Source organism: Cebus imitator, unplaced genomic scaffold (genome assembly GCF_001604975.1).
Source record: "Cebus imitator isolate Cc_AM_T3 unplaced genomic scaffold, Cebus_imitator-1.0 Scaffold10, whole genome shotgun sequence".
NCBI classification, from domain to species: domain Eukaryota; kingdom Metazoa; phylum Chordata; class Mammalia; order Primates; family Cebidae; genus Cebus; species Cebus imitator.
Genome location: NW_016107325.1, coordinates 2,800,743 through 2,816,650, shown reverse-complemented (window position 1 = coordinate 2,816,650; position 15,908 = coordinate 2,800,743). Strand labels below are relative to the sequence as shown.

Here is a 15,908-nt window from a genome sequence, read left to right as displayed (position 1 = left end):
CAGTACGACGAGGAAAAAAAATTACACTTCTTAGGACACCGAAGTGATGCATTCAAGATCTTTCTTGCAGTACATGCCCATCCATGAGCACAGTCATTTTCTGGTATAGCTAAAATATGCTGGCTGCAAGCTCATTACTCTTAAGAACCTTCAGGCCCCCTGTTCCTGCTGGTTTTCAGAAAACCCTAGTAAAAACCAGGCACTATCTAAACCTTGCACACCAAACTTGCAAACAGCCTGTTCAATGATCAATAACCTTGGCTACACAGTCATAGGCCCCAAATTCACTGTCCTGAAGACCAATGCAGCAAAAACCCAAACGAAAGGCTAGCTGGAGCCCAAAAGAACTACCGCGCTTCCCCTCCTCCACCCTCTCTGCCGCAAGGAAGGAAGCAATGGGAGGAGAAGAGTGCAATGAGGCTCACCAGCTCCGAAGATGCTCCGGTGACCTCTGGCTGTGAGGCGAGAGCTGGGGAGAAAAGGCGCTAGTGTAGCCGCGGAGGGCCGTGTGGACTCTGCCCCTGGTGCATTCCTCGCATTCCTGCACAATCTGTCGCCAGCCCAGGAGCCGGCAGCGCGCGTCCCCCGCTGTACACACACACCTGACTACCGCTGCGCCCCGAGCGGCCACGGCCGCCGCGGCGCCTCCACTGCCCGCGCTCGCGGTTTGTCGCACTCAGCCAACACGCAGCCAAATCCCGGCCCCGCCGCTCGCTCTCCGGGTAGCGGTCCAGGCGAGAGGGCCGGCAGCCTCGGTGGCGGGCGGGGATACCAGATCCGCCAGGGGGGGTGCCGCGGCTCCGCTTCAACTCCTGGCAGGGAGAGGAGAAAGCGGCGGCGCAGGAGGGCAGCGGCGAGGCTCGGGGCTGGGGAGCCGGGAGGGGTGGAGCGTGAAGATCGGCGGCCAGCAGAGAGGGACGCACTGGGCAGAGGGGGTGGGCAGGACCGGCAAGGAGTGCAGGACTTCGAGGGCAAACGCAAGAGCGCGCGGGCAGCAGGGGCGTGGAAAGGCGGGGAGGGGGCCAAGGCGCAGGATCTGGGGCTGGAAGGACGGACCGCTGGTCTCGAGGGCTGGGGAGGGCGGGCGCCCCGGGGTGTCGGGGGCGCGGGGTGGCGCGCCGGGCGGGCGGCAGCCGCCGCGAGGGCGTCCAGCAGGGCTCCGCGCGGCGCTCAAGTTCGGGGCTGGGGGCCCCGGATCCGTAGAGCCCAGCGTGGGGAGGGGTCGTGCGCGGCGGGTACGGGAGACCGGGGAGAGGACTCGCCGGGAAAAGCAAATGGAGGGTGAAACTTGTGCGCCTGCCGGGGGGAGGGGAGCAGAGGCGTGTGCGGGCAGGAACACGAGGCGGGGCAGGAAAGCCGCCGCGGCGCTGGGGACTGGGCAGCGGGAGGGAGGCGCCGGGCCCCCGGCGCGCAGGTCCCGGCCCCGGCGCATGTTCCGGGCGAGGGCCGAGGGTCTCATCGGCAGGGGTCTCCGCGCCCTCCCGCGAGCCCACACACTTACTTTCCAGCTTAGGCAGCGGCCGTCGTCGCTCCAGGGATCACGGACATCGGCGCCGAGGGGTCGCCGCTGAGGCACCCGAAAAAATTAAAAAAGTGCCGCGGCCGCGCGGCTGCCCGCCCCTCCCTCCCCCACCCGCCCCCTCCCCCGGAGCGGCTATCCCACCACCCCCGGCGGCGGCGGTGGCCAACTTGACCCTCTACCCTTTGCCCATGGTGCCGCCTCCGCGGCCGGCGTCGACGCGGACTCAGCCCCGGAGCCCCCTCTACTGCCCAGAGGCCGCCGCCGCCCGCCCCGCCGCCAGCCCGCCCGGCCAGCCCCGGGCTCCCGGGAACGTCAGCACGCCGCCGTCCCCGGGCCTGCTCCCGCCACTCCATTGGCCGGAAGGAGAGGGCTGGTCCTCCCCATTGGCCCGGCCCTCATATTGAACGGGCCAATAGGAGCTGCGGTTTCAGGTCGCCATAGAGACCGATGCTGTTCAGCGCGAGGGGGCCTGAAGAAGGTGGGTGTGAGGATGAGGGTGTCTCAAGTCGCGGGCTCGGGAGGGGGTGGCGGAGAGAGGACAGGGAGATTCCCCAGCGCTGGCTCTGTAACCTGGGGCACGTTTCTCTTTGCCTTCCTGCCAGCCCCAACTGTGCCTGGTAGGGTTTCTCCCTGGCATCAAAGGTAGGAACAGCGGAGCTCTTAGACGTACCCCTGACAGAGAGAGCCAGGAGTGGGCGTTTCACTTTTCCTGCGTTTGGGGAGCCCCTGAGGCTAGGCGTGTGTGCAGCTTCTGCTTCTCCAGGTGAGTTTGCACCCCATCCCTTCCATCGCTGCTTCCTCCTGACGTCACTGAGCCACTTGAATCCTACTTGGGCTTGTTCTCCGCAACCACTCCCACTTTCCTGTCTTGCCTCAACGTTTTGGGTCTTCAAACTCACAACCCTTCTCAAAGAAGACTCAAAGACGATTTCCTTTGATGATATTTTGGTAAGGGAACAAGGTGACGGATTGTATGATAGATGCCAAAGCGTCAACACGTAAGATAGTCTGTTTCCGGATTCTCAAATCAAGCCTCTAATTTCCCTGTGGGCAGATACTTATTGAACACATCTGTGTGTACATCCCGCACTACGAGCTTGACAGGTGCATGTTCTTTCACTTGAGAGGTTACAGGCTTGATAAAGATACAGGAAACAGAAACAATCCTTCATGCCTTCTGATGATTTCACAAAAGAGTAAGGGAAATGGATTACAGTTGATGGATTTTGTTTTCTATTTTCCAATTCTCTTTAAATTTGATATAGAAATAACCTGAGGCATGAAAATCAGTACACACAAAAATTTTGAGCTTTAATGTCTTCTACTTTCATTTAAAATCATTTTGTGCTAGTTTGTCAATACTAATTTTTTGTCAATAAATTTCATATTTAGATACCACCTTCTTAAAGTGAGATTTCATGAACATATTAGGCTTTAAAACATATTGCTCTAGCCTATAGCCACTGATATTCTTATGTTCCTTCTTTTGGTCATTTTACTATTTTTCAACTAATCTCTTTAGTAAGGAGACTATGTTTATATTACTGCGCCTCAAATTGGAGGGACCATGTGTGAAAAAGCTGATAGGATTTTGGAAATTACAAATATTTTGTTGAGAGAAACAGATTCATGTGTGTGCAAGTTGCATATGTCTAAGTATTGTTCTGAATTTTAAGTTGGGTGATATGCTTTGCTACTGGTTTTTATCTTACTGTAATTGAAGATTAGAAAGATGTAACCTAAGAAATGTTAATATGGTGCCTTGATGGGAAAAAAAAAAATCTCTCCACATTTGTGGTAAAATTTGAAATTAGTTGGCAATCCTACACAGGGTTGGACTGTGGAACAAAACAGGTGAACATGTGACTGTTCCCCCTAAATATTTTCAGAATTGGGAAGGGATCAGCAGAGGCCAGGAAGTGCTGTGTCATGCCTGGCCATCATGGAAATAGGCTGTTTTTGACTTCTTCTGGCTTTTTAATGTGTGCGTTTGTTTATAGAACAGAAAAAGTAAATGCAAATTGTTATATAAGATATATGTTTAATAACAAGATATCAATGATTTTGCTTTTTAAAAAATTTCAGTCACATCGAATGAATGGAAAGAAAAATGGGTCTTTCCTTTTTTCTTGCCTTAGGCTAGCATAGAAAGAAGGGGAAAAAAGCTCATTGTATTATTACTCCAATAGTCTTTTGTGTCTGTGTTTTTCTCAGATGACTATTTTGATATTGTAGATTTCGTGTTTGTCATAAATTGTTACTAAAATTCCACCATGAATGATGTCCTCTGAAATAAGTTGTCACTCAACATTAATTACTTTCTTTATTTTTGCATTTAGTTGAAAGCTTTCTTTTCAACTTGCTCCTGCACTACTAAGCATTGCTAGATAAGGTTAAAGGATCACTTCATTCCACTTAAAGTTCATGCTCTTCAAACTTGACTGGTCTTCAATGATTCTCAATTCCTTTCTTCATCAGGAGGATGATTATCCAGAATACAGATCTGGGAGCATTATCTGGGCCACTTCCAAACCTGTCCTATGTCTGATCTCCTCAAGCCCCTACTTTATGTGGTTTTCCTCCACTTCTGCAAATGATCTTGCCTCATACTCTAATAAAGGATCCACCATGAGGTTCCTCAACTTAACCTTCCTAAATCTCAGTCTTAGTTTTCACACATCTTCACCTCTTTCAGTACTGGTTGAGAAGGGGTGTCCACATTTCTCTTCAAAGCTCATACTCCACTTATGCTCCTAAACTTGATCTTCTCTCTACCAGGATTTTGCTCTAGTGATTATAATTTCTCTCTTAGATAATATGTTATACCCTCACCTCCAAAGATTTTTCCTAAGCCTTCCAAATATCTGGCCTTTGGTAAAACCACCTTCCTCCTACCCTACCACCATCTCCATCTTCTGGCCTTTCTTTTCACCAATAAAAGGTCGGAAGGGAATTTCTTGAAGTTTCTACTTTTTCACCAATGTTTTGGCTGTTGAATACATCTGAAATGATCTTGAAGATTTTGCTCTTTCTCCTCAAAATCCTAGCTTATTTTGCCAATTAAGTTCTCTCCTACAAAAATGTCCTTTGCTTCCAAGTTGCAATGGCTCAATTCCAGATTTCCAGTGAAGCAGTGAAACTATTGTCACTTAGCCTGAGGATCCACAGAAATGCAAATGACTGGCTTGAGAAGAGGATGATTTAAACTACTAGCCTGGTCACCTTGGGAAAAGTGCTAGAAAGTAGGGGTGGGAAGAGGGCCCGTGCTCCAGCTGACACTCGGGCCCAGGGCAAGGTTAGAATATTAAGAGGTTTGATGACTCCATCCTGAAGAACAAAGGTAAACAGCAGAAATCCAAACAACTTTCAATTACCAGCTCAGAAAGAAGTCAACCTGAAACTTTTAAGATTATGAAAACTCTAACCTTCCAATGTTTGTTATTTTCATATTATCCCATAAAGATTAGCTAAGAAGCACAGCAGAGGCAGCAAGGAATAGGAGAAAGCAGGAACACTGAGTCTCTTCTCATACCTGGGTGTCTATGGAGGACTTGGGAGGTGAAGATAAAACCTTCAAAAAGTATACCAATACTGATAGTTCTGAGGTTTTAAAGAGGAATGTTAAAACAGGTAGGTGGCAAAGGAGGGAAAGAGAGTAGTAGAATAAGTGGGGCCTGAGGGGTGTTACTAGGGCTTAATAATAGTTCTGCTCTGTTGGCTCTGGTGGTTTCAGGATTGGCTGAGCCCCACCCCAGCACCATTCTCTTAATATATTATACAAATTCTCCCCTGGCTCAGCCTAATAATTACCTGTAAAAACTTTTGGAAAGTTTCCTGGCCCTTCCCCTTCTTGAGAGGGTGAGTTCTGCCTTACTGTATCGCTGTGACCCTTCACACTCCATATCCCATGGTGTGGTTATTTTTGTGTGAGCCTTTTCCCCTGGAGAATAGGATCCACATCATGGTCATGACTGTGTCCCTCACTGCCTTAAACTACTGAAGCACCTGCCAATATGTATTAACCCTTTGCTTAGTTCTTCGAGAAACTTGACTTTGAACAATAAAAAATTGAAATCAGGCTGTTGGGAGAGAATTGTGAAAAGATGGTATTAGCTGTTCAATGTAGAAAAATCAGATAAAGTATGATAGAGCTGAATAGAGATTTTGAAACTCAGCTTTGCTAAACAATTAAAAAAGGGTTACTTTTTTTGGTATATGAAACTTCTAGGTTGTTCTGCCTCTTGGAAAGGAGTGGGGTCATGAGATTTTAATAACTTTATAAAATCAGAATGGCGTCAAACATCTGGTATGTGTAATAGACATGATTCCTAGTACCTATATCCACAGCCCTTGAAGGAGGCAGCCCTGCACACCTCCTAACAATGCATCTGGTGTGGCATCAGCCCCTGTGGAGACTTGACTCATGTAGTCAATCCATTACCTGACCATTGACCCCTAACTGGTTGGTAATGATGCCAATCAGATTCTTTTCCTGGGAATTTGAAATTGAGAGAAAAAGTGAACAAGAGAGAGCAGCTGTCTTAGTCCTGACGTTTTCTGGGTTCCTATTGAAGGGACCACAATATGCCTACCCCAAAATGTGCCATTTTGGCATAAGGATTATTTTGAGCTGAAAGCAATTGAGAAATAGAAGATATGAGAAAAACTATTTTTTCCTCCTGCTTTTCTGTCTAAAAGTAGGCCATGAATTTCCATTTGTAAAACTGTCTCCTTCTCTAGTACCAGGAAAGGATCTACTTGGAAATAATTCTTATTACTGGAGAGGACACTTATGCACATAACAGACCTTACTAAACAACCCTTATTTATCATACATTTCCTAGCACCTTTCCATAACTTACCCCACTACCCCTATTCTCCACAAGAAGCCCCAAACCCCTTTTCCTTTGTGTAGGCTCTTCTCCACATTTAATCACCTCTGTTAAGATGGTATATGTCCAAAATTCTAATTGCCTCCTTGAGTTACATTTCTTAGTGAAGGCTTTTTTTGTACGTATGTAATTAAATGTTTTTTTTTCTCTTATCAGTCTGTCTTTTATCAGTTTAATTCTCAGACATTGAACGTAGGAAAATAGAGGAAAAGTGTTTTTCCTTCTGCATGCTATTCTTCTCATAAGGTCATACTTAAATAAACTTATTTTCTTACTGTTTTGTGAGATTTTTGTTTCCCATGATAATCTGTACTCCATTGTTTTCCTTGTTTGCCTTTAGTAAGTCCCTGTTGCTTGCTATCCAAGGCTTCATTTACAAATTATGCAAATATTTTATAACAAAAGAAAACAGATATTATGACTTGTTGGATTATGAAGAGTAACAGCCTAAAAATTTTTTTAATAAGCAACTAATAGAAAATGAATTACCCATCTAGTATCAAATTATTGCCAACCTGAGTTGGGTGAAAGAATTTTTTTTAGTGCGATGTCTCTACCCCCGACTCTTCCATGTCAAAGACCTATATTCCTCAATTCTCAGTTCTCATCCTTTGAAATTGGAGATCTGAGAAGAACTTTGAGAAAATTAGTGATATAATTGTTTTTTCAGGATAGAATCATTTTGCAGCATCATTGGTGTGGGAAGAAAATATTGGAACCTGTATTTCTATTATGCATTTTAGGAATCAGTCTAGAAAATAAGAGACATCAGTGGTTGTACAATGCAGGAGAACCAGATTCTGATGTTTAAGTTCCAGCAATTTAAAAATTACTCAGGAGAAAAATCAGGTGTCATCCAAAATTGCTATAATATTTTATTGAAAATACTGAATTCTCAACAAGAAATTATGAGACCTGCATAAAAACAGGAAAATGTGACTGAAATTCAGGAAAATAATCAGCCATTAGATACTCTAAGTGGCCCCACTTGTTGGATTTGGTAGACAACTAATTCAAAACAGCTAGCATATGCATGTTTTAAAACTTAAAAAGTGACTCAACAGATAAGGACTGTAAATAGCTAAACAAATAATGAAAAGGAATCAAATGAAAATTTTTAGAGTTGAAAAATATAACAATTTAAAAATCTTCTATATGGGTTCCATAGCAAATTTGTGATGGCAGAACGAAAAATCAGTGAACTTAAAGACTGACTAATAGAAACTATCCAACTTAAAGAATAGAAGAAAGATTGAAGAAAAATGAACTTGTGGGACAGAATCAAAGTATATCAATTTATTCTTGGAGCTCCATAAGGAAAGGAGGGATAGAAGGGTATAGAAAAAATATTTTAAAAAGCAATGTTCTAAAACTTCTTGAATTTGTTTAAAATCTTAATCCAGCCTGGGATGGTGGCTCATGCCTGTAATCCCATCATTTTGGGAGGCCAAGGCAGGTGGATCACAAGGTCAAGAGATTAAGACCATCCTGGCCAACATGGTGAAACCCTGTCTCTACTAAAAATACAAAAATTCGCTGGGCATGGTGGCACGCGCCTGTAGTCCTAGCTACTCCAGAGGCTGAGGCAGGAGAATCACTCGAACCCGGAAGGTAGAGGTTGCAGTGAGCCAAGATCATGCCACTGCACTCCAACCTGGCAACAGAGTGAGACTCTGTATCAAAAAAAACTTAATTCACACGCCAAAGAAACTCAGCAAACCCCAAGTAGAATAAACATAAAGAGGTTCACAACTAGACACGTCTTAGCCTGCTGAAAGACAAAGACAAGAAAATTTTGAGGCAGCAAGAAAATAACTCATTTACACAAGGGAATCACAGCAAAATCAACAGCTGACCTCTCATTAAAAACAAAAGAAACCAGAGGGTAGTAAAAGGACATAGCCAAAGTGTTAAAAGAAAAAACATGTCAATCAAGAATTCTATGCCTAGCAAAACTGTTCTGCAAAATGAAGGTGACACTTACCATAAGTGGACCTATGTTGGAAGTGTGCTAATTGCTGACAGAATCCATACAGCCAGCAGCTTTTTGCAAAGCTTAAGTAAAAGAAGGTTATCAGACAGATGCAGGGCACCTGGCAAGTCAACCATCATCTCCGTTGGAAAGTAGCTCTTTACTCAGTGCTAACACTGGAACATCAAATGACCACCACACTAGAGGGCTGTTGTAAAATGCTAAGTCTGAAGTTCTCCTGAAATAAATTCTCAGAAAATATGACCTCATTATTTCCTTAACTTCAGAGCTCTTTGTCTGCTTCATAGAGGTAGAAAGAAGCTTATTAGAGCAATAGGGGAGAAAAAATAAATCATTCACAAAATATCTGCCCCCACTCTATCCTTCAACCATGATGCCTGGCCCTTTACATCCTGGGCCATAGTTTTGTTGTTGTTGTTTTCTGTGCATCTCTGGGGTTGGATCAGAAGAGCAAGACAACAGTACCTGCTAATATATCATCTTGTCAGGAACTGCCACGTGTTTCTGTAGTTTAGTAAATTTTTAAAATAAAAAAATAAATGAAGATTACAATACGTGCCAGAAAAAAGCAATTGACAAGATCCAACACCAATTCATGGTAAAATACTCAACATATTAGCAATAGAAGGTAACTTTGTCAGTGTGATAAAGTGCATCTATGGATTCCAACAGATAACAAATTATTTATGATGAAAGACTCTATGCTTTCCTTCGGAGAATAAAGTATATGACCATACCACCTTGAACATACCTGATGTCTGATCTCAGAAAGTAAGGAGGGGTTGGGCGTGGTAGCTTACACCTATAATCTCAGCACTTTGGGAGGCTGGGGCGGGCAAATCACCTAAGGTCAGGAATTCAAGACCAGCCTGGCCAAGATGACAAAACGCCATCTCTACTAAAAATACAAATACAAGCTCAGTGTGGTGGTGGGTACCTGTAGTCCCAGCTATTTGGGAGGCTGATACAGGGAGAATTGCTTGAACCCAGGAAGTGGGGCTGCAGTGAGCCAAGATTGCGCCACTGTACTCCGTGATACAGCAAGACTCCATCTCCAAAAAAAAAAAGAAAGAAGGAAAAAGAAACCAAGGAGGGATGGAGCTCATTAGTACTTGGACAGGAGAATAATAAGGATGTCCACTATCATCTTTTCTATTCAGTGTTTTACTGGAGGTTCTAGCTAGTATAGGAAAGAAAAATAAAGGCATATCCATGGGAAAGGAAAAATTAAAGCTATCTTTATTTACAGATTAGTGGATCTTATATATAAAACATCCTACTAGAAGCTAATAAATGAATTTAACAGGGTCACAAAATACAAGATCAATATATAGAAAGCAGTTATATTTTTATATGCTGGGAACTAGGAATCTGAAAATGAATTTTAGAAAAACAGTTAACGTGAGAAAGAAGAAAATATTTAAGAATAAATTTTAGAAAACAAGTATAAGACCTCTGATCTATAGATTAAATGTCATCTCTTTAATAGCTTAGCAAGCATTTTAATAGGAGTTGAGAAGTCCCTTTTAAAATGGAAATACAGGCCGGGTACAGTGGCTCATGCCTGTAATCCCTGCACTTTGGGAGGCCAAAGTGGGTGGATTGCTTGAACTCAGGAGTTGAAGACCAGCCTGGGCAACATGGCAAAAAACCATCTCTACCAAAAATGCAAAAATTAGCCAGACATGGTGGCTCACACCTGTGGTCCCAGCTCCTCAGGAGGCTGAGGTGGGAGGATGGCTGGAGCCCAGTAAGTCAAGGCTGCAGTGAGCTGTGATCATACCACTGAACTCCAGCCTGGGTAACAGAATGAGACCCCATCTTAAAAATGAATAAAAATAAATAAATAAATAAAATAGAAAGACATATCAAAAACAATCTTGTAAAAAAAAGGTAATTATTACAATACTAATTTCAAAACTTATAAAGCTACAATAATAGAATGTAATATTGGCATAATGATAGACACTTAGATCAATGATATAGCAGGTACAGAAATTAATATGTTTACAATCAGTTGGTTTTCAGCAAAGATGCCTAGGCAGATCAATAGTGAAAGGGATGTTTTTTAAAGAATTACTACTGGAATAATTGCATATTCATATGCAAAATACTGAACTTAAATTCTTACCTCATACCATACAGAAAAAAATTTATATCACAGACCTACATGTAAGAGCTAAAATTATATCTGAAAACAGTAGAAAATCTCTTGACCTTGCTTTTGGAAAGGTTTCTTAGATTCAACACCAAAATTGTGATCCATCAAATAAGAAATTGATAAATTGCATTTTATAAAAATGAAAAGTTTTGCCCTCGAAAAGATACTAGTAAGAAAGTGAAAAGACAAATAACAGCCTGGAATAAAATTCCTAGGTCAAATGTCTGATAAAGGACTTTTATCTAGAATATATAAAGGACTTCTAAATATCAAAACTAAGAAGATAAGCAATTCAATTAAAAACAAATAAAATGCTTTAACAGACATTTCACTGAAAAGGTATACAAATGATTAATAAGCACATGAAAAGATGTTCAACATTATTAGTCATTAGGGAAGTGCAAATTACAACCAGAATATGATACCACCACATTGCCATTACATGTTTATGACAAAAATGTGATAAAAGGCAACTCTTATAAATTGCTAAATGTGTAATGGTATACACACTTGTTGGAGTCATTTAGCAACTTCTTGAAAACATAGCCAGGCACAGTGTTGGATACATGTAAACCCAGCTACTCAGGAGGCCGAGTGGGGAAGATCCCTGGAGTTCAGGAGTTCTGGGCTATAGTGCACTATGCTGATCAGGTGTCTGCAATGTTATGCATCAATATGGTGACCTCCTGGAAAGAAGGGACCACCAGGTTGCCTCAGGAGAGATGAAGCAACTCAGGTTGGAAACAGAGCAGGTCAAAACTTCTGTGCTGATCAGTAGTGGGATGACAGCTGTGAATAGCCGCTGCATGCCAGTCTAGAATGTAGAGAGGCCTAGTTTCTTTAAAAAAGAAAAGTTTTATGTATAAATGTAAACTTATACCGTATGACCCAGCAGTCCCACTTCAATAGAAATAAATGTTGAATGATAGCAATATTGTTAATATAGACTTTTACATGAATGATAGCAATATTGTTAATATAGCAAAACATTGGAAATAATCTAAATATTTATCAGCCAATGATTGGCAAAACAAAACATGGCATAATTGAATGCTATTTAGCTCTAAAAATAATGAACTACTGACACATGGTACAATATGGAGAAACCTCTAAAACATTATGCTAAGAGAAAAAAAGCTAGGCATGAGGCCTCATGTTGCATGATACCATTTATATGAAACTCCCAGAAAGAGAAAAAAATACAGAGATGGAAGACAAATCAGTGATTACCTTAGACTGGGATGGGAGGATTTAATACACATGGTTATGACTGAATATTTTCTGGTGATGTTAATGTCCTAAAAGTCAAAAGTGGTGATGGTTCCACAATGATACATTTATTAAAAATAATACAGTTCTAATGGTTATATTTTTATGGAATGTAAATTAGACCCCAATAAAGCTATAATAAATAAAACTTTAAAAATAATGACATAAATACATCTTAAAACTCCCATATATGAACACTTAATAAATTTGAAAACATTTTCTAACATGATTAAAGATATTTCTAATGGCATTTCAGTGGATTAGAACCCAGCTATTAAATATTAAAACAAAACTTTGTGAGGAAAACTGGTTGACCTTAGAGAAGCCAGAAATTTACTAGAGAAAAAGACTAAATTATAATCTTTGCATAATTAGTGGATGGAATTGATTGATTGATTTTTTTGAGACAAGGTGTTGTCCTGTCAGAGCTGGAGTGCTATTGTGTGACCACAGTTTACTTCAGACTCAAACTCTTGGGCTCAAGCAATCCTCCTGCCTCACCTCCCAAGTAGCTAGGACTAGTGGCATGTGTCACCATGCCTGGCTTATTTTTGCATTTTAATTTTTTGTAGAGATGACTTCTCACTATGTTGTCCAGGCTGGTCTTAAACCCCTGGCCTCAGGTGATCCTTCCATTTTGGCCTCCCAAATGTTGGGATTATAGTTGTAAGCCACAACGGCAGCCCTGAAATTGGAATTCGAGCATCATCATTGATTATATAAAGCCTATTTTGTACTTCTTCCACATTTTTTCCAGTATCTATTTTAACAACTCTATTCATTAAAGCCAAGTATGGGGATGAACTGTCCTTAGAGTTTGAATTCTTTTATGACCAAGTATTAAACCAAGATTTTCAGGGTAGTGAAGCATAGTCCATCACATGATTTTCACTAACATTTATTCAAATTGTCCAGCCTGGGCAATAGAGCAAGATCATCTAAAAACAAAAAAACAAAAAAAAATTGTCTATACTACATGAGTCCATACTATATATCTTTTTCCTTGTACTTATGGATATTTCTATATTTGTATTTTATAATATACATAATTTAGAACAAGGTTACACTTAAATAATTTAAAATAAGTAAATTTGGAAATATATCCTCAAAAATGTTAGTAAAAGAGATGTGTGAGTGAGACCTCAAAGTTTTAGTAGAGTATCTTTAGATAAAATGTTCATTCTTTCCCTGCCATTTTTGTGTATTTTGTTGTTGTTTTAGTTTTTCTCTTCTGTCTACATCAATTACTAGAAGTCACTCTTTGGAAGACTATGTTTTACTGTTGTTGTTTTGCTTTTTTCTTTGTCTTAAAAATCATTTACATCATTAACCTCCAATAAATTTGAATCTCAGAGACACTGATTATCAGACACAGTGATCATTATTGTGATTCAAACTGAGAAAGGTCAATGAAATCTCCAGTGGTATTGAGAGGAATAGCCTTCTTTGGACACTTCAAAACGATATAAAAGTAGGACATAAATAATAAAAACGTAATGGGAAGAAAAACAAGGAAATTTCTATGAAGTAGAGAATTTTATAAAAGAAAAATATCTGCTCACACAGAATTAATTCATTTTTATGGTCAATTGAAAACTTGATTTTAAAATCATATGCATTTAATGGTTTACTGTTTGGCCTTGAAAAAGTTACTTTTCCATTGTTTCTTTCCCACATCTGTGAAAATGAGGTTGAATGTACTTCTCCATTTCTCACAAACATTGTTAACCTTTAAACTTAAAAAAAGTGTTAACTAGCCCTGAAAATGGATGGCACTGGAGCATCGGGCCCCCACCCAGCCATTCCCGGCAGTTGAGGCAAGGACTTCATGCCTAAAACACCAAAAGCATTGGTAACAAAAGCCAAAATAGACCAATGGGATCTAATTAAACTCCAGAGCTTCTGTACAGCAAAAGAAGCAATCATCAGAGTGAACCAGTAACCAACAGATTGGGAAAAAATTTTTGCAATCCACCCATCTGACAAAGGACTTATATCCAGAATTTACAAAGAACTAAAACAGATTTACAAGGAAAAAAACAAAGCCATTCAAAAGTGGACAAAGAATATGAACAGACACTTTTCAAAAGAAGACATATATGAGACCAACAAACATATGAAAAATGCTCATCATCACTAGTCATCAGAGAAATGCAAATCAAAACTACATTGAGATACCATCTCATACCAGTTAGAATGGTGATCATTAAAAAATCTGGAGACAACAGATGCTGGAGAGGATGTGGAGAAATAGGAACACTCTTACACTGTGGGTGGGAGTGTAAATTAGTTCAACCATTGTGGAAGACAGTGTGGCAATTCCTCAAGGACCTAGAAATAGAAATTCCATTTGACCCAGCAATCTCATTACTGGGTATATATCCAAAGGATTATAAATCATTGTGTTATAAAGACACATGCACATGTCTGTTCATTGCAGCACTATTTACAATAGCAAAGACCTGGAACCAATCCAAATGCCCATGGATGATAGACTGGACAGGGAAAATGTGGCACATATGCACCATGGAATACTAGGCAGCCATAAAAAACGATGAGTTTGTGTCCTTTATAGGGACATGGATGAACCTAGAAACCATCATTCTCAGCAAACTGACACAAGAATGGAAAATCAAACACCATATGTTCTCACTCATAGGTGGATGTTGAACAATGAGAACATGTGGACACAGGGAGAGGAGCATCACACACTGAGGTCTGTTGGGGGGGACTAGGGGAGGGACAGTGGGGGGTAGGGAGTTGCGGAGGGATAACATGGGGAGAAATGCCAGATATAGGTGATGGGGATGGAGGCAGCAAACCACATTGCCATGTATGTACCTATGGAACAATCCTGCATGTTCTTCACATGTACCCCAGAACCTAAAGTGCAATAAAAAATATATATGTAAATAAATAAATAATTGTTTCATGATACTGTACTCTAAAAACTAATTATATCCTGCCAGTGATTGATAGTTAGAAAAGTAAGCTAATAGAAATTTCTATCACTTCATATAGAAATTTCTAATTTAATTATCCTTCTAGATTGTAAGCTTCTTGAAAGAATAAAACATTTTCTGTATAAGAAAAAGAAGTATGAACTATACAAACTTCTGAACTTTTTATATAAGTATATGAATGTTCGTATGCTGGTGTGCATAAACATAGAGGGCTTTGGTATCTAAGAGTTTATATCAGGAAATAACTCCTTATTTCTACTTTATGTTAACTTCCTGTTTTTCTCCCCCTTCTTTCTATTTGTTAAAATTAAGTAAAAATTTCTTTATTAACTAACATAATTGGTAATCCCATAGATAACATACTCACCAGCATTTTATCAACTTTTTTTTTTTTTTTCAAGACAGGGTCTCGCTCTGTCACCCAGGCTGGGGTGCAGTGGTGAGATCTCAGCTTACTGCAGTCTAATCCTCCCCAGCTCAAGTGGTCATCCTGCCTCAGGCCTCCTGAGTGGCTCCGACCACAGGCATGTGGCACCATGCCTGGCCAATTTTGTTTATTTTTTATAAAGATGAGGTCTCTCTATGTTGCTCAGGCTGATCTTGTACTCCTGGGCTCAAGCAGTCCTCCCACTTCAGCCTCCCAAAGTGCTAGGATTACGGGCATGAGCCACAGCACCCAGCCTCTTCTCCCTTTTTCAAAGCCACTAGAAATAACTTTCTCATAGGCTTATCTCAGGTGGTTTGTCATAATCTCATTAGTCAAATACTTAAATTTAATATTTTAATCCAATGTTTTTTCAATTATGTGCTTTCTAAAATTATAGAATTTTAGGGCCAGAGGAATCTGAGAGATTATAATTCGGCATTAATACTAGCCTAATAACTCTCAGCTTAAATCCCTTTCTATTCTACCTTTTGATTTCCCTTATAGAGAAGAACAAATTAATAAGATCCAGTCATTTCACCATGTTTGCTGTATATATATATGTTTGTGTATATGCATGTGACTAAATTTTCCAAGTCTAAAATAATGTACATTTGGAAAATGTTATATGGCTAAAATATTGGAAGAAAAAATGTGCAGTTATGCCAAGAATTCTCCCTCTCA

General features: G+C 40.8%; 1 protein-coding gene across 12 annotated transcripts in view; it reads right to left on the bottom strand.

Annotated features, from left to right (window-relative positions):
- PKP4 (plakophilin 4) overlaps positions 1–1,814 on the bottom strand; it is a 227,969-nt gene extending 226,155 nt beyond the window's left edge. For 8 of the 12 annotated variants that reach the window (XM_017547370.2, XM_017547424.2, XM_017547444.1 and 5 more), the window contains exon 1: positions 1,502–1,814. The gene's annotated coding sequence lies outside the window, so the exon portion shown is untranslated. Of the gene's footprint in view, positions 1–425; positions 842–1,501 lie in introns of those variants that run through there. The other 4 variants (XM_017547379.2, XM_037745345.1, XM_017547414.2 and 1 more) reach the window with 2 other exon arrangements.
- Positions 1,815–15,908: the final 14,094 nt, after the last annotated feature.